Source organism: Armigeres subalbatus, chromosome 3, assembly GCF_024139115.2.
Source record: "Armigeres subalbatus isolate Guangzhou_Male chromosome 3, GZ_Asu_2, whole genome shotgun sequence".
NCBI lineage: Eukaryota > Metazoa > Arthropoda > Insecta > Diptera > Culicidae > Armigeres > Armigeres subalbatus.
The window spans coordinates 334,770,558-334,796,302 of record NC_085141.1 but is presented as its reverse complement, the minus strand read 5'-3'; the positions used below and the strand labels follow the sequence as shown (position 1 = coordinate 334,796,302).

The following is a 25,745-nucleotide window of genomic DNA, read 5'->3' as shown; positions in this document are numbered from 1 at the left end:
GCCGCCTACAAAGTACTCTCCCAAATTTTATGCCGCCGACTAACACCAATTGCAAGAAAGTTCGTGGGGCAGTACCAGGTGGGATTTATGGGTGAACGCTCTACCACAGACCAGGTGTTCGCCATACGTCAGGTATTGCAGAAATGCCGCGAATACAACGTGCCCACACATCATCTATTTATCGACTTCAAAGCCGCATATGATACAATCGATCGGGACCAGCTATGGCAGCTAATGCACGAAAACGGATTTCCGGATAATCTGATACGGTTGATCAAGGCGACGATGGATCGGGTGATGTGCGTAGTTCGAGTTTCAGGGGCATTCTCGAGTCCCTTCGAAACGCGTAGAGGGTTACGGCAAGGTGATGGTCTTTCGTGTCTGCTATTCAACATCGCTTTGGAGGGAGTAATACGAAGGGCAGGGATTGACACGAGTGGTACGATTTTCACGAAGTCCGTCCAGTTATTTGGTTTCGCCGACGACATTGATATCATGGCACGTAACTTTGAGAGGATGGAAGAAGCCTACATCAGACTGAAAAGCGAAGCTAAACGGATTGGACTAGTCATCAATACGTCGAAGACGAAGTACATGATAGGAAGAGGCTCAAGAGAGGTCAATGTAAGCCACCCACCACGAGTTTCTATCGGTGGTGACGAAATCGAGGTGGTAGAAGAATTTGTGTACTTGGGCTCACTGGTGACCGCCGATAACGATACCAGCAGAGAAATTCGGAGACGCATAGTGGCTGGAAATCGTACGTACTTTGGACTCCGTAAGACGCTCCGATCGAATAGAGTTCGCCGCCGTACCAAACTGACTATCTACAAAACGCTTATAAGACCGGTAGTTCTCTACGGACACGAGACCTGGACGATGCTCGTGGAGGACCAACGCGCACTGGGAGTTTTTGAAAGGAAAGTGTTGCGTACCATCTATGGTGGGGTGCAGATGGCGGACGGTACGTGGAGGAGGCGAATGAACCACGAGTTGCATCAGCTGTTGGGAAAACCATCCATCGTTCACACCGCGAAAATCGGAAGACTGCGGTGGGCTGGGCACGTAGCCAGAATGTCGGACAGTAATCCGGTGAAAATTGTTCTCGACAACGATCCGACGGGAACAAGAAGGCGAGGTGCACAGCGGGCAAGGTGGATCGATCAGGTGGAGGACGATTTGCGGACCCTCCGAAGACTGCGTGGTTGGCGAAGTGCAGCCATGGACCGAGCTGAATGGAGAAGACTTTTATGTGCAGCACAGGCCACTCCGGCCTTAGTCTGATAATAAATAAACGGGCAAAGGAACGGCACTATCATCCAGTGACGGGAAATGTCATTTCGATGTCTTGAGACTAATTTGCTAATAACTTCACAAGTCATTTATAATTTTGTTTTACATGTAAACATGTAGCCCTCAAAGGACCCGAAAACTTTTTCTAACAGTTAATTTCTCTAAACATGATATTGGCGACGTGAGAGCCGAATTAGTGTTAAATGACATTAATGTCATGACATTCCGTGACATTTTTTTAATCTCGCTCTCATGGCTCACACTTTGTATTTAGAACAATGATCTGTTCGACAAAGTTCTAGGACTCTTTAAATACTCCATGTCAATCAAAAAATCCGAACTGTAAATCACTTTTGGAAAAAGTTATTAGAAAATTAGTAATAGCATTGCCATGACATTTTTTTGACATTTCCCATCACTGCTATCATCACACGGTCGCATATGTTCCTGGGCTTTGCGGACGACATTGACCTTGGAATCGATCGCGGAGCAGTAGGGGAGGATTTTGTCCCATTGAAGAGAGAGACGGCGAGGATGGGGTTAACCATTAACTCTACCAAGACAAAGTACATGGTGGCAGGTAGAGATAGAGGAAGACCTAATGATGTTGGTGCTGAGGAAGTGCTTGATAAGAATGTGTTTGAATTTGTTGAAGAATTTGTTTACCTTGAAACGCTTGTGACATGTGACAATGACGTTTACCGTGAAGTGAAAAGACGTATTGCTGCTGCGAATAGGGCCTTTTACGGATTACGTAACCAGCTTTGGTGCCGCAACATGCAGACGGAAACGAAATTTGCTCTATACAAAACTCTGATTCTACCAGTGGCTCTTTATGGACATGAAACATGGACGTTAAAAGAGGCGGACCGGTAAGCTTTCGGGGTTTTCGAGCGAAAAGTGCTGTGTACAATTCTCGGAGGGAAACTAGAAAATGTTGTGTGGCAAAATATTATAAAATCATATAAAATAGGCAGACAAAGTGGGCTGGTCACTTAGTGGCCACGACGCTGGCTGCACGCGGTGGAATCGGACCTGGGGACTCTGAACGTTCGTGGAATTTGGTGGAAAATCGCCCCAGACCGACGATTATGAAGCCACGGCATAGCTGTATCGACACTCCGAAGCATATTCAATCACGAACTGATTAAATTACTTTTCGACCGCACACAACAGAACTAAAAACCCGGATCCGCGTTCGACACGAAATACGTTCAATCGCGAGCTCCAAGATAAATAACTAATTTTCCAGCTAGTTGATTTTCAGTAAATTAGTTATTAAGTTTTAGCAATGAAACATGATTTCGACAGCAATCTCGGCAGAAAATATGTTAGCTAAGACCTCGGCTGTGCAAATTTCGACGGAAGTTCCAAAAATTGCTGATATCCCGACAGAAAAAAATAAGTGTGGCACCAATCTCGAGTTTCTTATCATGAGGAAATCCACTGCATGCCTCCCGACAGTTCGCATCGACACAGCAGCGTGGAACAAATCAAACGTTCCATTAATCGATCCATTTTATACGGCTTTGGGACAGTTCGTCGAATGACGTATTGTCGAATTACATTTAGACATTTAAACAAATGGAAATTTAGTTGAATGTTGAATGTTTAGTTGGTTATAGGTAATTAGCTAAATGTATAATTCGTCAATAGATTTTTGTTCAAATTTGAATAAATAATCCACGAGATACATACATGGATAAGCTGATTAGACGAATTTAGTGGACGTGAGGAAGTTCAATCAGCAGCGGAATAAATGAATGCGGAAGGCAATGAGGATTTTTCGCCTGAGCTAACTTCTGGAGACCCTGGTGGTCAAAAACCAATGAGATCAATGTTATTTTGCCAATTACTTCATCGTAGTCGGCTTTTGAATATTTCGTTGACTGACATTTGGTCAAATGCCAATTCGTCGAAGAGATATTTGGTCGAATGGAAATGGTTTTCTTATTATTTTCATTTATACTCTTACTTTCACTCAACATTTATACAATAATTAGTTCCAACCTAATTCCAACCATAATTCGCTAATTATTGGCCGAAAATTTAACTATCTTCAATTTAACCTTTAGACAGGTATTTTGATTATTTTTTGTAATTTTCAGATTTCAGATGTAATTGATCCGATTTCGAAAAGTTTTTGATGTCGATCAATTATATAAACTTTAATACACGTCTAAATGTGGTTTAAAGTCAATTTTCAAAATTCTACACATTCATAAAAAATATATTAAAAATTGGGTAATATTTGTTCATCTGTGTTTTCGCTCGTATACCTTCAAAGAGTGAAATATTTGTAGTTCAGTATTTTTCTACAACCAATCTTATTTAATAGAAGGTTATAGTGGTGAATGTTACACTCTAAAACGTTTATCGTTACACAGAAAATAAAAAATGAACTCCGAAAAATCAAAAATTTTCGTAAGTCAGCATTGAAATTTTCAAACTCTAAATATGTTGATAAATAAAATTAAATAAAAAGATTCAACAAAATATTTTATTGGATAATAAAGCTAGAAAAACAAAATTATAAAAAATCAAAGTATGGAATTGATAAAATCGCGAATTGGAAAATTTTAATCTCCAAACCGTGTTTAGGTCGAAAGCGATTTTGTGCGAAAACAAAAATTTGGGTTGTAGAGGGTTAATTTCGACCTACTGGTCATATGACCCAATGTCAATTCGACGTCATGTGTAATGACGAAACATAATTCGACTAAATTTCTTTTGAGTAGGTGGTATAGATTCATCGTAGTCAATTAGAAGGGTTCACCAAAGTCAATATCCAGTCGGGAATATTCTCCGTTTTCGTATTATTTATTCTTTTTATGAACCCATCATTCTTTGGACAATATTGGAGTAATAATTATGTCAAATATTTTTTAATTGTTATTGACTAAAGTTCTTTTCTTCCAAATATCCATTAGACGGAACTTTCTAGACGAAACGTATCGAGAATATTGATTCTAAAATCCGCTTTCGACCAAATGTTCTTAAGACCGAATGTACGAAGATTCTACAATCTAAAATCTGATTTCGGCTGAATGTTCATTCGACGTAGTTTCTTTTCGACCAAACATCATTCGATCAAATGTCATACGGCTCTTGGGGATAAAAAAATCATTTTCGACTAAATGTCCGTTTGACCAAACATCCATGCAACGTAATGTCCTTTCGATCAAATGTCATTCGACGGAATGTCTTTCGACGAAAGGGAATAGATTCTTGGCATGCTTAACATCACAATAGGCGGAGAGTGCTACCACCGGTAGTGCGCTATCAATCGGTTACAGTCATCCTTCAGTTTAGCCGAAAAGTTAAAATTTGTTCTTCTATTAAGTGCGTGAAGTGAGAAATTATAAGTTCAGAGTTCAAATTGAAAAGTGAAAAGTTAATTGTTAAAATGTAGAATGTAAATGTTGCAGATGAAATAAGAAGCAAGAAGCGCGGAATAAGTAGTAAGTTATAAAATATGAGCAGTGAGAAGTAAGATGTTCGAAGTGAGAAATGAAAATTGAGTAATGAGAAGTGAGAAATAAGTTGTTCAAAGTAAGTGGTGAGTATTTAGAAATGATTAATGAGAAGTGGGAAGTGAGTGATGAGAAGTAAGCTGTCTTCTTCTTCTTTTTGGCATTACATCCCAACACGAGATGTGATAGATGCGAAAGAAGTTGGGAAATGATGAGCAAGTTGCGAGAAATAAGGAGCAGGAGATTAGAACCCAACAAACAATTTAAGCTGAATAAGCTAGTGTTTTAGCTGGAGAAAACTATTTTTGGTTGAATAAGCGCTCAATCAGCTTCCAATATTTGTTGGGAAGTGGGAGATTATAATTGGGAAGTGAGAAGTAAGTGGTGAAAATGAAGTTAAATCAAACAGAAAGTAGAGAAAAAAACGAAAAAAGAAGAAGGATACAGCAAGAAGCCAGCAAGAAGATACGAGGAGGAAAGTAGTAGTAAGAAAGAAGGACGAATAAGGCATGAAGAACTTGTCATAAAACGAGTCAGTACTATTTCATTTAATTCCACCACTTGATTGTAGCTTTACACCTTTCGGTGATTTATTTAGCGTTCCAGTTTGATTTTTGAATGGAAAGCAGCTATATCTTTTCTTTCTATGAGATAGAAAGCGCTCAAATGAATGGGTCCAAATCGAGGGTTAGCATATTTGGCGAGACATCCGGATCGCTCGTGACGTTAGATGGACTGAAACAGGCCAAGATGCAATTCGAAGATCTGGTGTGCAAAGAAACGGAACATTCATCAACAAGTCTCACATGCTTCTTGGTTTTGCGGATGACATCGACATAGTTGGTATAGATCGCAGAACAGTTGCAGAGCCTTTCGCGATTTTTAAACGGAATACCGAAAGAATAGGGCTGATCATAAATTATGCTAGAACGAAGTATCTGCTGGATGGCAGAGAACGGGCAGCTCAAACGGTGTTGATCCATTTGGTTTTGCTCCGCCAACACTTTTTACACACTTCTCACAATTTATTTTAAAAAAAATCAATCTTCCAGACAAAACGACATTCGACACTTGAAGCAACCGATCGTGGCACGATTCGAAAGAAGAGAAGCAATGTGAAGAATTTTACGCGACCACTACCACTTGAACTCATGATGGGAGGTACATCGTTTGCTTTTCGCTAATTTGACAATCCGCAAGTCATTCTCGATCAATCTCGACACAGCTTTGAGCGACGGCTTGAAAAGATATCGCCTTGAAGAGCTTCAACCACAATTCCATCGAGAAGTACCTTCGTATTGGACGCATGTGGTAGTTGGATTGCACTGAGAACGATTCTTATTGTTATCTTTCACATTATCTGGTTGTCATGGAGTATAGTACCACTACGATGTTTCGAATGGTATTCGATGTATCCTGTAAGACCTCCTCCAGGTTATTGTTCAACGTTATCCGGCTCGAAGGACCAATGATCGTTACTATTCGCTACGATATAGGAATAGCAATACTAAAGCAAAATACTAATCACTTATCTCCTTCCCCAGCCCCACGGAAAGCAGAATAGTTTCACTGCAATGCTGTGTCCTGATCTCCACGATTTACACACAGCGCATATAAACTGCCGAATACCGAGCTGCAATTAATATAACGCTCTCTAGATAAGTGAACGCACCAAAATACGAATTTTCAACTCTAACGTGAAGTCTGTGCTATTATACGTTAGCGAAACATGGTGTGTATCAGTGGACAACACTCAACGGCTGCAGGTGTTCATCAACAGATGCCTGCGGTATATAATTCAGGCCTAGTGGCCTCACAACTGGATCAAGCTCCATCGTCGTTGTCACCAGAGGCCGATAGCAACAGAAATTCGGGATCGGAAGTGGGGCTGGGTCGGCCACACTCTACGTAGGGGCGGAAACGAAATCTATAAACAAGCATTAGACTGGAACCCAGCGGGACATCGCAGCAGAGGCAGACCCAGAGGTTCATGGGGGCGAAGCCTCAATAAAGAAATAAAAGAAGTCGACCGAAATCTAACCTGGCAACAGGTTAAAGCGATAGCTGGACAACGCTCAGGATGGAGATCTTTCAAGTCGGCCCTTTGCATCACCGGAGGTGAACAGGATTCATAAGTAAGTAAGTAAAGGAGAAAAAAAGTATTTCCAACATGCCCTCGGGAAACCCGGTTCTTCTTCGGTGTGGACTAATTAAACTTCCAGAGAAGATCAAAAAATTAGAAGAATTCTTGATTTTGATAGTCATTAACGTCAACAAAACCGTCATCGGAAGCTTCACAGGGCGATAAGTGGAAAATAATGAAAGCTTCCCATATCTGGGTTCAAATAGCGTCAGGTGGTGGTACCAAGATCGAAATGGTGGTACCAAGATCAACATAGGCACACGGATCAAGTTTCAAGGCTTCAGTGTGCATCAAAAAAATGCTTGCGGTACATAAACATCGCAACAGAGGCAAACTCAGAAGCTCATGGTGGCGTAGTCTTCATGAAGAAATAGAAGAAGTCGACCGAAATCTAACATAGCAACAAGTTAAACGCGGCGATAGCTAGGATGGAGATCCTTCAAGCCGACCCTTTGCACTACTCGAGGTGCATAGGGACAGGACTCATAAGTAAAGTAAATAATTGTTACAGTTTTATCAAAGTAGGATTATCTCAAACAAAGTTGTGCTAATTCGAATGTATACAATATTACAGCTGTATGCGGATCTGGACGAAGGGATCTACCTATTAGATTCAAAATCTCCTTAATTTGTTTTAGCCTAGAGTTTCAACATTTTATCCGGCAAACAATACACAAATTCATGCATTGGTTGGAGTTCAAAACTATTAATTGATAATAGTTATGTAGCTTTGGGAACAAAGATTGCAAAAGTCTCGAATTGCCACACAAACACAGTTTTTCTTATTTACTTGCAGAACTTTTATTATTGTTCAAAATAATAAACTTTTTGGTAACCCTAAACCACATCCACGTGCCACATTTCAACGATTGTTGGCGCAAATTAGGACAACAATCAGAAATCACACCTCACACGAGCAAATTTTCAGGAACCGTCCACTTGACTTTCCGCTTCCAACCGGCATCGGCAGCCATCTCGAGTAGAATTTCGACCGCGGTTGATAAATTTCGCACAAATCAACGCTATTTTGATGCGGGCGGTTGATTGCCATCAGGCCAGGTCCGCTCACACCAAATCCAACCCCCGTCAAAGGCAGAGGCGACAGCTGCCCGACACGGCACTCTTGAACCATCAAGTGAAGGTGGCCGACGCCGCCGAATGTGTTGTTCTCTTCTTGAATCGAGATGTGTCAAGATGAAGGAGGAGAATAAATTTCCATCGACTTGCTTGTAGCCAAGCGAGTGCATATCTTCACATAAGGTAATGGGAGGTTCTGTATTTTGATTTACCAAAATATTAAAATTTCGCAAGTCGAGTCAAGTATGAGACACTGAAGACGACCTTACAGTTGAGGTCGAAATATGTACTTGTAAAAGTAATATGAAGTGGTGGAATTAAATGGAATTGTGCTAAACTCGTCTTAAGACAGTGAAAACATTCCACTAAAAAAAAAAAGAAATAATTTTCTTTAGAATTTCGTGTTTAAAACAAGAAGTGTTCTCAAGTTAGTTCGCTGTAATAATGACATCTGAAAAAAGGTTTACGTTGGAATTAAAACTTTGCTATAAACTGATATCATCGACCTTTCATATTTAGTCTTCTTGTTTAGTCATTCTGTACGCAGTGTACCCCATCCGTGTCGATCCACTCGATCAGCCAAGGTTTCGGCAATCGGCACACACATGAAGAGGAAATCATTTCTGATCTGAGTTGTAAGAAAAATCCATCTTAATCGGTTGCTTCCTCTTACTTCTTGGATCGACTTGTCCGAGTGGAAATTGACGCGCGATTTCTGCGGTTCGATTCAATGATGATAAATAATAAAAAGAAACAAGCGATGAAGAAACATGACGCTACCAACAGTTCATCTATAGGGTTTCGGTTGCCAAGAGTTTAATGGGAAATTTGAACCGCATTACATAACGTGTTCTGCAGTTTTATGAAGTGTAAACAAATCCAGGATTTATCTGGTTCAGTGTGAAAATCGTTGAGGAACAACAGGTGGTGTCGGGTAGATGATTTTTTATACATTGTGAGTAGCTTAGTTATTTTTACTTTTTTGATTTTATTCATGCCTCTGAACATTTAAAAAAGATTGAGTAAAGATTCGATGTGCTGTACTAACTTACCGTAATACACCGCCAGTATATAAAGCACAAGCTACGACGAAGATAAAACCTATTGATGAACGATAAAATATTGAACTGGAATGCCAAGGTATAGGTACCTATAAATTAAGAAGACGATATTTACTAATCGCACTTATCTTACCCGATGTAACATCGTATAACATAGTCCAAAAAATCTAATACAAATTAACCTAATCCAACTAATTCTAATCCAGTGATGCGTTTGTAAAATAATAAGCAATTCATGCTGACAGTTCATTTAACCACGAAATTGATGCAACAATGTTGTGTGATTTTTTTAGGACGTTTGCCAAACGTAGCTTGTAGCAACTTTCTCAGCTGTTGGTCATTTTAAAGAGCTGATAATTGAAACCTTAGCGCCTTAGCTTTGATCTTGAACCAGCACAACGATATGTTAGGCATTCGGATTGACACAGAAACGTCTGCCCATCATTGTGCTTGCCAGATCACTTTGAAGTAGGCACATACGACACGTGATGAGATGCATATGGAATATGCATCCTACAAACCAAATGGTCGTATGTTTTCACATGCATCGAAGATTGAGCCATCTCCGCACACAGGTCGGTGGCGGCACGTACAAACAAAGTTTCTCCAAATATTAGATCCAGTGCTCAGTGAACGCACAATCATTTGTTGGATCACTCTGAAGCGCTATCTGTTCTGTTATCTGCATTCGCCGAGTAGGTTAAGCTTGATTTGTTTATACTTTTCTGCCTGGGGCAACTGGGTCAGAATTACGGAAGTGGAAATTTATCAGTCTCGATAAAGTCCATATTCATGATCATAAGCGCCAAATTTCGAGGGGAAGAGGTTGACGCAATTTTAAGCCCCAGTTCATTATCGATATTACTTGAAAGCTATTTTACAAAATAGGCATTTTCCCTCACATAAGTACGTGGGTCTGCTTGGCGCTACTGCTTATTTTTATGTTTGATAGCGTTGAAACTCCGAAAGACTGTGGCTTAGTAGGTAAAATTGTTTACCTTGAAGTAAAAAGAGGCTTTTGAATAGTGGTCAAAGGTCAAAGCCGACGAAACTGTTTGTTTTTAATCGCGCTTCATTTTTTATTCAATCTGTTATCTAAGGATTTTACTTGAAGCAATGAACGGCATGATAGCAATGACAGAGGATCGGTAGTGTTCAACGCATCTAAAAATACTTTGATAAAAAGTGACAAAATACATTACATTTATAGTTTTCATGGGGCTAGCGACTTCAGCATAAAACGCGAATTCAATTCACTGCAATGGAAAGAAAGTTGAACATGTTGTTCAACTTTTGGTAAGTCAATTGAATTCAACAGGTAGATCAATTCGCTGCCGAACGATGCATTTTAGGTAACAGATAGTTTAGGTGATTATACAACAAAAGACCAAATGGCGACAACAGCGGCACTTCAGTGAAAATTCTCGCATAGTTCTGGATCTGGTTTAGTTGCAGTTAATTGGTTAATCGATTAAATCGGTAAAATCGGTTCTTTTCAGAACCTCAGTTTTATAGTAGAAAAGGTTGAGCCGAAACAAATTTCCATCAAAGTGCAAATCATCAGAAATTTGACTTCGGCAGCAGAACCACAAACCCATGTCGAACTATTAAATGGTTTCAACTATTTTTAATCGAATTTTTCCGTTGTGCCATTATCGGCACATTTAAACGCATTGTATCCCATAGTGGAGGTAGTCCAATGTTTACATCTGATACCCAAGAAATAAATCAACAACACATAAAGTTTTCTCGTATTTTCGGCGTAATCAAAGGTAAAAACAATGGTTTATTGCAAAGTATGCATAATTATTGTTTTCTATTTCACTAGACAATGGATGCGTTTGCAAAAACTGCACCTAAATATGATGAAGCAGCTATCTCCCGTTGTATGGAGCTGATAACCTCCAAACAGAAAACTTTGTATGCGGCGTGCAAAGTATACGGTATCCCTCAGTCTACCGTTCGCTACCGGCTTAGTGAGAAATGGACCAAAAAAGCTCGGAAAGGGCCGCCAACTGTCCTCACCATGGAAGATGAGCAGAAAATGGTGCAGTATCTGATTGCGATGGAGAAGAAAGGCTTCCCGGTCGTGAAAGAACTTCTCCTGCATGAGGTAAAAAGTTTCTGTGAACAAAGCTCTTTACCGAATCCGTTTACGGACAATGTTCCAGGTAAGTTTTTGTCTTCGATATCATTTAAACTATTCATTCATTATTATCGGTTGTAGGCTGAAAATGGCTGAAGGGATTTCGAGATCACCTTCCGTACTCCAGAAACTGCTTCTTCGCCAGCGCAAAAGTAAAAGAGACTGACATTCGTGGATGGTTTACAAACCTAACATCCTACTTGGAGGACAACAACTTCATGGCAGCAGCACTGGATCCTACTCGAGTCTACAACGGCGATGAAACGTCGTTCTTCCTACATCCGCAAACGAAAGCCGTACTTGCAAGTCGTGGGAGCAAGAACGTGTACGAGTGTGAGCATGCTAATGGTCACACGAACATAACTCAAGACAAAATTTTCAAAACGACTTATCTGCTTTTGTAAACAAAGAATCAAACGACGATTTGACGAATCTGATAGCTCTCCCACGCAAACCAACACCATCAATAGGTAGGTGAAGGATTCCGCTACCTGTTGATGGTGTTGGTTTGCGTGGGAGAGCTATCAGATTCGTCAAATCGTCGTTTGAATCTATGTTTACAAAAGCAGATAAGTCGTTTTGAAAATTTTGTCTTGAACTGTAATGTTTACATTTAGGGCGGATGTGCCTCCCAGTGTCGTTCTTCCCATGCAGCGCTTGTCTGGAGCGATCCTGCAGCATTTTCCGGGAGATTGGGGCGTAGGAAAGAGTGAAAAAGGATAGATGGATAGTATCAACTTTATGTTGTACATCCGAAACGTGTTCTACTCGCATCTCCAGAAGAAAAAGGTTCGATTTCCGGTGCTGTATTATGTTGACGGCCATTCATCTCATACGGCTGCGGAGGTGGCTGATCTATGTTTGAACTTAGGGATCGTTTTGATTGCGTTGTATCCAAATACCACTCGAATCACACAGCCGGCCGATGTTGCCATATTTAAACCACTCAAAAGCGCCTGGAAACGAGCTGTATGTGAATGGCGAATGGAAAACGGAGGAGAGAATCTTTCAGTGAAACACTTTCCGACCGTACTGAAAGCTGTGACAAAGGAATAAAAAGGGCTAGTATCACGAACGGATTCAGAGTTTGTGGTTTGTTTCCCTTTGGCGCCAATAATGTCGATTACGGAAAATGCATTGCCAGGTCAGCAGCACAGAACGAAGATAATCTTGCGGTAGATGATAGAGTGGCGAACAATCCTGTAGTACCTGAGATGTTGCCTGAACTGAGCGTGCAGACTGACGAACACGTTGTGATCCTGGATGATTCAGTAATCATTCCTATAGCTACGATCCAAGTTGCAATTGATTGTATCTAGACCAACATTTGGAAAATGCGTAACAGCCAAAATTCATTCCTTCTTATTCTTCGTCCACATATATAGCTATATACGTAGACGAAAAATCAGAAGGAATAAATTTTGGCTGTTACGCCTTTTTCAAATGTTAGTCTAGGTATTGGCAGGGCATTAATGCATTCGGTGGTAATTTAGTTGAATCTCAGAAAGAAGGTATGTTACAATAAAATATTGTACAAACATACAAAAATGACAATACAAACAACAAACAACTCTGTGCCCTGAGAGAAACGTCCAATATTTTTGCCCATTGCGAGATATGACGAGGTTTCGTTAAAGGTTTTTGTCCATCAGTCAAATCCCGCAATTGTATTTGATTTGCGCATTGCCTTTTGTCTACAGCAATTCGGTTGCTGTATTCATAGCTTGATTTGTATTAGGATTCAGATCCTATTTGGGCACCCTGACTTAATTTGTGCCGTGTGGCATCTGGAATGCAAAGTCTGTGTCTGGGAATTCCTCTATTTTTTTTTCATATCTTCTTTATTGCTTGGAGCAGGGAAAAGCCCCTGGGAGTGGTATTCATTTAAATCACTTCTCCCAAAGGCATAAAACCTCCTCTTCTTTTCAAACCTCTTTACAATTTCGGTGCACTTCCAATGAGAATTCATTCTCTTTAAAGGAAGTGCAATAAGTTCATCAATACATATTTAAATTCTTATGCTACTCTCAATGACTTATAATCTATAAATTACTACTAACTAATGTTAAATGCAACTCAACACTATTCAAGTCACTTCATGGGCAACGTTAATGAATGATCCTAGGTTCGATGGGTAGCTTAGCGACAGAAGATTCAAACTGACCGAGCAGCAAGGAACAGGAGCCATCTGGTGGATCTAGAGCCGCGTCATCGTCTGGTGTTCATCGACAGTAGGTTGCGCTGGAAGAGAAACTGGCGATTCCAACTGGCCGAGCAACAAGGAACAGCAGCTGCTAGATAGATCTGCAGCCGTGACATCGTCGGTGTGCATCAACGGTATGTTTCGCTGGAACCATTAGATTTTTTTTAAAGAGGGAGCAGTATCTTGACTTATAATTTTAATTGCCTATCTTCAGGTCCAAACACAACACAACAGGAAAAGAACGTACACAAATCCATTCAAACATTTGTCACTAACAAGTGTAACCTGCGGCTACAAATGTTATTTGCAGCTTCTCCGCAAGCGTTAGTTTCCCGTCCATCAAGCCCACCGGGTAATTCACCCATGCTATATTAGCGAGACAAACCATCTTGACGATCCCTCCCCAGGCCATCTGCGAGTTGTGGCGCCTGCCTAGGATGTGGTGGGGTTTGACAGTGGGCCCTGTTAAACCTCTATTAAAAGCTGCATGAATCCGCAAGTAGGCTCCGCCAAAGCGACCGTGTGCCGCTCAAAGCGCACAAGCCCAAGTCCTGGTGTTAGGTGGGACGCTAAACAGCCCTGACACGACGGCCCTCCGACGAGACAGGAGGTTTGCGCACGCCCAATAAGCCGCCTTTAAAAACAACTATTACGAACGACATAGAAGATAATACGACTCGATACAATCGGCAACGACCTAGGCGACGAATAAAGGATCACGATTGAAAGCTTGGAACATGGAACTGCAAGTCGTTAGGCTTCGCAGGTTGCGACAGGATAATCTACGATGAATTACATCACGCAACTTCGACGTTGTATCGCTGCAGGAAATCTGCTGGACAGGACAGCAAGTGTGGAAAAGCAGGCATCGAGCGGCTACCTTCTACCAAAGCTGTGGCATCACCAACGAGCTGGGAACCGGCTTCATAGTGCTGGGAAAGATGCGCCAACGCGTGATTGGGTGGCAGCCAATCAACGCAAGGATGTGCAAGCTGAGGATAAAAGGCCGTTTCTTCAACTATAGCATCATCAACGTGCATTGCCCACACGAAGGGAGATCCGACGACGAGAAAGAAGCGTTCTATGCACAGCTGGAGCAGACATACGATGGATGCCCACTGCGGGACGTCAAAATCGTCATCGGTGACATGAACGCTCAGGTAGGAAGGGAGGAAATGTATAGACCGGTCATCGGACCAGATAGTCTGCACACCATATCGAACGACAACGGCCAACGATGCATAAACTTTGCAGCCTCCCGCGGAATGGTAGTCCGAAGCACTTTCTTCCCCCGCAAGAATATCCACAAGGCCACATCGAAATCACCTAATCAAGTAACGGAAAACCAAATCGACCACGTTCTAATCGACGGTAAATTCTTCTTTGACATCACGAACGTACGCACTTACCGCAGTGCGAATATTGAATCCGACCACTACCTCGTTGTAGTATGCCTGCGCTCAAAACTCTCGACGGTGATCAACACGCGTCGGAGTCGTCCGCCGCTGCTAAACATTGGGCGGCTACAAGACAGTAGACTAGCCCAAGACTACGCGCAGCAGCTGGAAGTGGCACTCCCAACGGAAGAGCAGCTAGGCGCAGCATCTCTTGAAGATGGCTGGAGAGATATTCGATCCGCCATTGGAAGCACCGCAACCGCTGCACTAGGCACGGTGGCTCCGGATCGGAGAAACGACTGGTATGACGGCGAATGTGAGCAGTTAGTTGAGGAGAAGAATGCAGCATGGGCGAGATTGCTGCAACACCGCATGAGGGCCAACGAGGCACGATACAAACGGGCGCGGAACAGACAAAACTCGATTTTCCGGAGGAAAAAGCGCCAGCAGGAAGATCGAGACCGTGAAGAGACGGAGGAACTGTACCGCGCTAATAACGCTCGAAAGTTCTATGAGAAGTTGAACCGTTCACGTAAGGGCCACGTGCCACAGCCCGATATGTGTAGGGACATAAACGGGAACCTTCTTACAAACGAGCGTGCGGTGATCCAAAGGTGGTGGTAGCACTACAGAACACCTGAATGGCGATATGGCAAACAACGGTGGCGGTATGGTAATGAACCTAGGAGCACGCGCGCAGGACATGCGGCTTCCGGCTCCGAATCTCCAGGAAATCCAGGAGGAGATCGGCCGGCTGAAAAACAACAAAGCTCCTGGAGTTGACCAACTACCAGAAGAGCTGTTTAAACACGGTGGTGAGGCACTGGCTAGAACGCTGCACTGGGTAATTACCAAGGTTTGGGAGGATGAGGTTCTGCCGCAGGAGTGGATGGAAGGTGTCGTGTAGCCCATCTACAAAAAGGGCGATAAGCTGGATTGTAGCAACTACCGCGCAATCACATTGCTGAACGCTGCCTACAAGGTACTCTCCCAAATTTTATGCCGCCGACTAACACCATTTGCAAGAGAGTTCGTGGGGCAGTACCAGGCGGGATTTATGGGTGAACGCTCTACCACAGACCAGGAGTTCGCCGTACTTCAGGTATTGCAGAAATGCCGCGAGTACAACGTGCCCACACATCATCTATTTATCGACTCCAAAGCCGCATATGATACAATCGGTCGGGAGCAGCTATGGCAGCTAATGGACGAAAACGGATTTCCGGATAAACTGATGCGGTTGATCAAGGCGACGATGGATCGGGTGATGTGCGTAGTTCGAGTTTCAGGGGCATTCTCGAGTCCCTTCGAAACGCGCAGAGGGTTACGGCAAGGTGATGGTCTTTCGTGTCTGCTATTTAACATCGCTTTGGAGAGAGTAATGCGAAGGGCAGGGATTGACACGAGTGGTACGATTTTCACGAAGTCCGTCCAGTTATTTAGTTTCGCCGACAACATTGATATCATGGCACGTAACTTTGAGAGGATGGACGAAGCCTACATCAGACTGATAAGCGAAGCTAAACGGATTGGACTAGTCATCAACACGTCGAAGACGAAGTACATGATAGGAAGAGGCTCAAGAGAGGTCAGCCCACCACGAGTTTCTATCGGTGGTGACGAAATCGAGGTGGTTGAAGAATTCGTGTACTTGGGCTCACTGGTGACCGTCGATAACGATACCAGCAGAGAAATTCGGAGACGCATAGTGGCTGGAAATCGTAAGTACTTTGGACTCCACAAGACGCTCCGATCGAATAGAGTTCGCCGCCGTACTAAACTGACTATCTACAAAACGCTTATAAGACCGGTAGTCCTCTACGGACACGAGACCTGGACGATGCTCGTGGAGGACCAACGCGCACTTGGAGTTTTCGAAAGGAAAGTGCTGCGTACAGTCTATGGTGGGGTGCAGATGGCGGACGGTACGTGGAGGAGGCGAATGAACCACGAGTTGCATCAGCTGCTGGGAGAACCATCCATCGTTCACACCGCGAAAATCGGACGACTTCGGTGGGCCGGGCACGTAGCCAGAATGTCGGACAGTAACCCGGTGAAAATGGTTCTCGACAACGATCCGACGGGCACAAGAAGGCGAAGTGCGCAGCGGGCAAGGTGGATCGATCAGGTGGAAGATGACTTGCGGACCCTCCGTAGACTGCGTGGTTGGCGACGTGTAGCCATGGACCGAGCCGAATGGAGAAGACTCTTATATACCGCACAGGCCACTTCGGCCTTAGTCTGAATAAATAATAATAATAAAATGCGCAAGTCTGTTTCTTGTAGTAGGGTTAAGGCAGGCATTCTCGTATTATCGTCAAAGTCTCGAAAACGAATAAAAGAGACACTTTTTTGCCAAAATCATCCGTAACAAATCGTAAGCTCAAGAGAAACGTTCTACTATAGTGGAATTATAGCAGATGAACGTTGCTTTCGTTTGTTTTAGCCCCAACGACGATAGACGAAAATACCTGGCGTGTCCCTATTGACAACCACGTAAAGCCTTCAAATATCGTTCGAATTTATAATTAGTGTATCAATCCTGATACGGATATGTTTAAAATTTGATATTTTTTGGATCCGTTTGAAAACAATAAATTACAAGGACACCAGTACAGTCGTAGGTAGTGGTCTGATTCTTTTAGAGGTCGTTCTGTGCAGTCCGGTTACACAACATTATTCTTAGAACTATAAATTAACACCACCTCCTGTCTGTGACCGAAAGCAAAACAATCGAACGATTTACTGGTTCAACGTCATTCCAAAGATCAAAATATTTTCGCGAAATCTTAAAACCCCCCGGTCTAGGATCGCTTAGCCGCTTGTGTTAATAAGCAAACCCATCGATAATCCCAGCAAACTGACTGGCTGATGGGGCAGACCCGTTTCTGTCTCGAACGGACGCGAAGCATCGCATCGCAACGGGTGCGATGCTCTCTTCTCGTATAAAATTATTGTTTTCGTTGTAATTCATTTTGGAGTGCGGGTGGAGAAGCAATCTCAAAATAGAACCACATAATCCCAAGTAGAGCGGAGGCCACGCCGTGCCATCGGCCGTCATGAAGCGGGGTCATCCGCTCGGTATCTTCTAACAAAATAGCCGCGCTGAATTGTTGGAGAACCGTCGCCGGTCATCGATTGGGGTTGCACGCTGTTCTCTGACGGACTCTTATTCTCGTCATTTCGAACGAAAAAATTAAATCAACCGCAATGCAGTGCCGAATTCAATTCAATTTTAGTCTCACAAGACGAGCATTAGATCATAACCCTAACCGTTGCACGTCGGGACTCGGGAGTCCATTTGTTGCGCCAATGTGTAACATTTTCGTTGACGCGTTCAGATGTTTTCCGGATTTTGGCACCTAACGAGCACGTCCGCCGCGAGAAAGTTTATTGGGCGCAAGTTGCAGCACTGAGGCAGAACTACCTACTTCGTGAGTATATGAGATTTAAATGGGGTTCACTAAATAATTTCAGGATGGGTTCTTACGAGACACAAAACGAGCCATAACTTAGCGCCAGAGCTTTGTGGCGGTTTTGTCGACAGACAAACTGCCGTCATACGTATGTTTGTCCCATGTTTGCTGGGATTCCCTATATACATGGGACAGTTATGCGTATAACGGCAGCAAATGAATCGCATATTTCCGCTTTGTACGTCCAAGTCCTTGATTCCTGAATCTTATTCATTCAAATTCATAAATATTAAACTCAAACACTCTTATTTAAATTCTAATAAAAGCATTCACACCTTAACAGTGCCACGGAATATATTCTTCTCGATGACGGCATACAAGCATATGTATATCGATCATGAAGTTATACATTTTCGTTAATTATGACGACAACCCAACCTTATCGGCGAAGCCGAAAAGCGGAAACAAGGTTATTAATGGTGATGTTGGCGAAAATGTTTCGACGCCACTCCTCCAGCTTCTGGCCTTAGACTTCGCCAAGAAAAAAACGCTAATTACGATGGCACGTTTCTACGACGCAAAATTGTTGCAGGTTGTCGGCGGAAATGCGCGAATCGCTTGCTACGCTGCCCCTCATTAGAAAACGGGGACCAGCCAACCATCATCATCCATCACTGGCTGGCGTTGGGCTGGAACGTCGAAAAATTGGTCCACTCGGTTCGGAAGTGACGTCAGAATCAAATTAGAGTGGCGACGGCAGAAAGAGTTTCTCTCGAATTTGTTCCTCATCTTTGAGCTGATAGATCACTTGATGCTTCTATTTCTTCTAATTGTATTAAATTCGATTTTTGTTTCATTTCTGTACAACTTTCCGTTGTCGCTTCGTTATTTTTTTTATTACCTAATTTTGTTATCATCGTATTATTTGTTAGTTCATTATTTTATCTATCACTTTTTTATTGATTGGCGTCTTTTTGAAATTGAAAAGGATCTTGGAAATGTTTATAAACTATGTGTAGATCTTTGAATTTAAAAAATTGTAACGTTAACAACAATATGAGATTTATCAAAATTTGTTGCGCATTGATTTTCTTGAAACTCATTTTATCTTTCTGCAGTTCTCTTGATTTTCTACCTTAAAACTACTCACCCGAAAATTTGTGAACTCCAATTCATACTATACAGCGAATTGAGTAGCTTGACAACATCCGGCCACTCAGCTCGTCACATTTTCCAATGTTTTCAGTTTCACCGTGACTACTCTGCTTCGCCAATCCGGGTTGACTATCATCCCTTAGCGTTAAACGTCTCTACGGCAAGACTGCCTAAGCGGAAATTCATGTTCTAACAAAGCTAATGAGATCATTTCTCCTTGTTTGGTATCACGAGTATTCGGTTTCCTGTTGCTTCTGAAGTAGGAGAGTATCCTACCTGCAATGTGATAGATTCAAAGCGTTAGGATCCGCCAGTCGTTGTCAAGTATAAACATAATTCATTTTTTCAAACTGAACGTGTATTTTGTTTCGACTATAGTCAAAAATCCACTAAAAAGTTTTTTTTCATGAAAAATAAGAATCAATAAATAAATATAAAGCTTGGGGCCTTTCTTAGCCGTGCGGTAAAATGCAAGGTTACAAAGTAAGACTATGCTGAAGGCGGCTTGTCGATTCCCAGGAAATTTCCGGGTTGGAAAAATAATTGAAAATAATTTAAAAATCAACTAAACAAAATCGAGTTTAAGGCAGTTACTTTTAGCGTCATTTAAATCAATTTCGATTAAAAAGTACTGTGAATTGGTTAGATTTGACATTTATTCTCATGCGCCAACCATATTCATGGAAATAATTAAAATGACTTTTATTAATGTTTTTTCCTTGTTGACATTGTTATTCTTATCCGCAGATTTTTTTCTCACTTATATCCATAAAAAAGGGATTTGGCACGGTAAATCAATAATCCCACCACCCTATTGCTCTTTTCACATTTGCCTTTTGACATTTTCATTAAACTATTTTTTCTTAGCCTTCTAATGCCCAAAACCGACTATTGTTTGTTATTTGAGAGGGTCAACGCAAAGGGGTGTAAGTGACAAAAACTTAGTTTTGAGAAAAATGGGTGCAAAGTTTTTCAATGTTTTTTCGTTTCATACAAATTGTATGGAGGTTTAAAAAATTACTAATTTTCTGTAAATTTTCACATTTATTATAAACATTATACAAACTAGATCGATATATTGCCACAAAGACACCCCTCTGCTCCTAACCCCCTCATTTTCAATTGTTTAGACTTGGGAAAGTTTTTTATATTGGACAATGAAAAAATCTTTAATGCATATCTAAGAGTAGATCAAAATAATATTTAAAAATTTCACAATTATTTTTAATATTGAAAGATGCCATTTGGCTGAATGCCAAACCCATCTGGCCGAAAGTTATTTGGCCGAACAAGTAATTAGGCTAAACAGAACATTTGGTCGAATGGGTAATTTGGCGAATATGTTATTTAGCCAAATAGGTCATTTGACGTCTCACTTCTCACTTCTCAATCAACATTTCTCACTTCTCACTGCAAAAAGTGAGTAATGAGAAGTTTGAAATTACGAGTCAAAAGAGAGGCGTCTCCCTTCTAACTACGCTCGTGAGAAGTGATAAGTGAAAAATGAGGGGTGAGAAGTGGGAAGTGAGACGTATCATTTCTTACTGCTCGTTTTTCACTTTCCTCTTCTTACTGTGAAAAGTGAGTAGTGCAAAGTAAGAACAATTGTTATTATTTTTTTTGTTTTTAGGACAAAAGGTCGAAGGTCAAAAGGTCGAAAAGGTCGAAGCACAGAGAAACAGACGTCTCACTTAGAACAAAATGCAATCAAAATCATCGTCACGGATACATTGCCGCCCAATACTAAAATCACTGTGTGTGGCCAAGCGGCAACCAGATGGCGGTAGTGCGCAAACGTCAAACACAAGCAAAATCGATGGAAGCGCCATCGGTGGCCGATTGACCACCTTCAAAAAAATAAATCAACCGTTAAAAAGGTGAACGATGTAACATGTGTTGAGTGAGACGTCTGTTTCTCTGTGGTCGAAGGGACAAAAGGTCGAAACAAAAAATCTAAATCAAAAGGTCGAAAGGACAAAAGTTCGAAAGAGCAAAATGTCGAAGGGTCAAAATGTCGAAACAAAAAATCTGAGCCAAAATGTCGAAGGTCATAAGGTCGAAGGTTAAAAGGTCGAAGGTCAAAGGTCGAAAGGTCGAAAGGTCAAAAGTTCGAAACAAAATTATCTGAGCCAAAAAGTCGAAGGTCAATAGGTCGAAGGTCAAAAGGTCGAAAAGACTAAATTTCGAAAGGTCAAAAGGTCGAAACAAAAAATCTGAGTCAAAAGGTCGAAGGACAAAAGGTCGAAAGAAAAAACGTCAAAGGACAAAAAGTCGAAAGTAAAAATGTCAAAGGACAAAAGGTCGAAAGTAAAAAGGTCGAAAGACAAAAGGTCGAAGACAAAAGATAGAAATTGCGGTTGTTGGACAAAAGGTCGAAGGCCAAAAAGTCGAAGATCAAAAACTCGAAGGTCGAAAAAATTAGGCAAAACGTCGAGTGTTAATCAACCATTCTTTTCCACATTTATGTTTTACCTGATTCTTCTCTTTCTTTTATTCATAATCTTTTCTTTCGAGTTTCGCATTTTCAGACCGCATATGAAATACCAAAAACACTTGAAAACATTTCATTCTAGAATTTTCCTTTTTTTTAAACATAGGTTATTCTTCAGAGGTGTACAGGCCGGACTCGATTATCCGGAGGCTCGATTATCCGGGGCTCGATTAACCGAAGAAAATGGCTCGATTATCCGGAGTAATATTTTTACCCATCATACAAAAATAGGAATATTATCTTTGTGTATCCGTAACGTATCCAATATGTGCAAGACAACTAGTAATGCTAGTGCCTTTCTCGCTTTCCTATGGGACTGTTCACAATTTAGTGGGAGGGAGGAAGGCAGACCAAGCGTTACGGTCCGTACAAAAAAAGATGAGAGGAAGGGTGGGGAATCAAAATTACCAAATTTAGCGTTACGGATTTTGTGAAAGAACCCCAAGGGAACGGAAATGAAGAATATTCATAAAAATGGCCAATTTATGATTTTCAATTCAAAGCACCGATATTTTTTTAAAGATTCATTCACAAATAACGTAACGCTAAATTTTAAGATTTTGGACCTCCATCCTTCCCCTCGTAACGCTTTTTATATGGAAGGTTTAATTGATTTGTATGAATCGTAACGCATGGCTTAACCCCCTCCTTTTCCTTCCAGCGTTACGTAATGTTTGAACAGCCTCAATATTTATATGAAAAAATAATTATTCCACATACATAATTTTAGATACCTCATACAAAAAGTGTGATATAAGGGGGAGGGCGATTGAAAACGCCCATTTTTGCGTTACGTAATTAATGATGAAATGAATATTTTCATTTTCAAAAGAATCACTCGGTGGCCAAGGTGATCCATACACAAAGTTATGCTTAGAATATCGGGCAATAACCCGGTGAAATGGTTTCTGATAGGAATCCGCAGGGGATAAGAAGGTGAGGTGCGCAGAGAGCAAGGTGCATCGATTTGAGGTCCCTCCGTGGAGTACAAAGTTGACCACGTGATAAATACTACAGACCAAGCTGGATGTAGATGAGTTTTATGTATTGCAGAGGCCTTAGTTTGAATAAATCAAATGAAATAAATTTCTATGTTAGAATCAGTGTTGTAAAATGTCATTTGCATTCGTTTGTATAATTTTCCCAGAACTTTTTTCAGTAGTTAGCTAGCGACTATCAAGTATGACGAACTTATAGCGCTTAAATGTGGCTAACTTTGTCTAACAAGACATTGCTGTACATATGTAATCTGGGCGTGGAGGCAAAATGTCATTCAAATGACATTATGTCAAATGACACGTGACATTTTGGAGATTTCACTCTCTAGCCTCAGATGTTATATTTAGAACATTGTACCCTTGGACAAATATAGTTTTAGTTTACTGATTATAGATCGACTGTACGTTTAATTTCATTTATTGAACAGCTACTCAGTCTTGCACTTATTACAACGAGTTTTTTATTTCCCGACGTTTCGACACACACAATCCGTGGTGTCAAAAGTATCAACTGAGCATAAATCCTACAAAAACTTCCATTATCCCTTTCACCAAACGGAGAAAGGTACACTGAAACCTTTCTTGAATCAAACACAATTAGTTTATTCAAGTGAAGTAAAATATCTGGAGTGTCATACTCGACAAAGCTTAATTGGAACTCTCATCTCCAATCAGTTGTGCAGAAGGTCTCAATACACTTTGGTTTGTTCAAAACCCTTGGTAAAAGGGGCCTAAAACCAAGATATGATCATGTGGATATATAAAACCATTGTCCTCCCAGGACAACTTACGCTTCCCTCTGGTGGCCTAAAACTAATGAGGCTGCTGCAAGGCTAAGCTCAACAAAATCCAACGCACCGCTTGCATAGCCATCACTGGTGCAGTTCGTAGTACACCCACTTTGGCCCTAGACAGAAGCCTCACCTGCCCCGGTTAGATCAATTCATAGCTGGAAGCGGAAAAAAGTGCTCTAAGGTTAAAGAGAACAAAAACACTGCTGTCAGGAGACCTTACGGTCACCTCAGCATATTAAATGAATTTGCCATAAATCCCGCAATAGGAATTTGTGTGACTGGATGGAAACGAGATCAATTATGACTTCGATGTGTTCATTCCTTCCCGCGGGAGTGGGAAGGAGTGGACCACGTTCCAACAGGCTCTATAAATTTCTTCAGATGGTTCGAAAATGAATAATCTGACAGGATCCGGAATCTATGGCCCTACAACAAAATTTCTCACTTAGGACAGTGGCCCACAGTTTCAGGCGGAAATATATGCAATATTAGAATGCGTGTTATTATGCCTGAGGAGAAAGTATAGATTTGCAAAAATATGTATTTTCTCTGACAGCCAAGCACTAAGTCGCTTAATAACTACACTTGTAACTCAAAGCTAGTGTGGGAATGCATTCTGGCTTTGAAAAACTTATCCATACGCAATCGAGTCTACCTTTGGATCCCGGGACATACGGGTCTAGAGGGAAACGAGATTGCTGATGAGCACCAGGAATGGATCTAATAGAAAGGTTCATTGGCCCTGAGCCCTTCTGCGGATCTCAGACTGCTCTGTAAAATGGAACTGAACAAATATAGGTCAATCAAATCATCAAACTGGAATGCACTTCCCCATACGAGCCAATCCAAAGGCTCGTAACGATTAACAAACCCAACAACTATTAGGTCTCAACAAAAGGGATCTCAACATCTACACCGGTCTAATAACTGGACACTGCCCTGCAGATACCATCTACAAAAGATCGAGCAATCCAAACCTCAAATTTCCGCTTCTGTGACGAGGAGAGAAACATCAGAACACATCCTCTGCTATTGCATACCCAACTAGGTTCAAAGTTCTCAGCAAGCCCTTTTGGGCCTGCTGACATATGATCTTATCCCCAAGGACGTGGTTTGCTTCATAAAGCTAGTCTCGCCAGAATGGGGAGTCACATACTATCAGGATCTCTATTCATCAATAATAGATGGTCTTGAGTTCAGTCGATCGGTATCTCAGTGACATATGTTACAGATAACGCGTATTTCAGATAAAGGGTATATCACAATAGTCCTAAAATCTGGACGCAGTGATCTTCACCCGACAAACGAGGAGAAGTGCAAGACTGAGTAGCCGTTTAATAAATGAAATTAGTTTTAGTTTTATTTCATGGATGTTTTGGAATTTTTGGAATTTTGGAAGGCACGACATGTATAAGCCACAACATCAAGTGCATCTGAAAAATGTTGTGCTTAACGATAAATTTGAAGTTTTCATTTTTGGTATCCTCCAGATATCCCGAGAGACCACACGGTGGTTAAGATGTGCGCGTTGTTCGACAGTTCATGCAATCCCGTTAAAACTCCAGAGGATTTCTTGTGAAAAAAGCAGGATTTCCTGAAAATTCCATACAATTTTTCGTTGAAAAATCGAAAAAGCTTTTCATAAAACTAAGAACTTTTTGTAGAATTCGAAAGAAAGGAAGACAGAATCACCGTCTTTGACCAGAGGTCTCGACTGAATACTTACATTTACCATTAGACAACGGACAGGACATTACACACACCAGTGAACCAGCGAGCGTTTTCTGCTTCACGAAATGTTTTACTAGGGGCTTGCAAATACAGCTTAGACTACTGACGCCACTAAGCACGGCACGAACCCACAGGTGCAAATTCCAGAAATTCCCGGTAAATCTTAAAGAATTTTCTTTGAATATCAAAATTACCTACGAAATTTCAAGGATTTCCTGTTGAAATCGAATTTAGTTGGAATCAAATGTTTTGACGGAGAAGGCCGTTTTTGTTTGAGCGAATATATTAATCTGAAACTCGACTGGTGGCGAAATAGACATAAGCCCATAATGTCGGTCGAACAGGTCATTTGGCTGAAAGTCGTCTT

At 41.4% G+C, this 25,745-nt stretch overlaps 1 protein-coding gene and 1 pseudogene across 3 annotated transcripts in view; one reads left to right on the top strand and one right to left on the bottom strand.

Annotated features, from left to right (window-relative positions):
- LOC134225732 (cAMP-dependent protein kinase catalytic subunit PRKX) overlaps nt 1-25,745 on the bottom strand; it is a 246,886-nt gene that overhangs the window by 41,560 nt on the left and 179,581 nt on the right. The gene's annotated exons all lie outside the window — the stretch shown is intronic.
- Nucleotides 10,752-25,745, top strand: part of LOC134221376 (uncharacterized) — a 31,890-nt pseudogene continuing 16,896 nt past the window's right edge.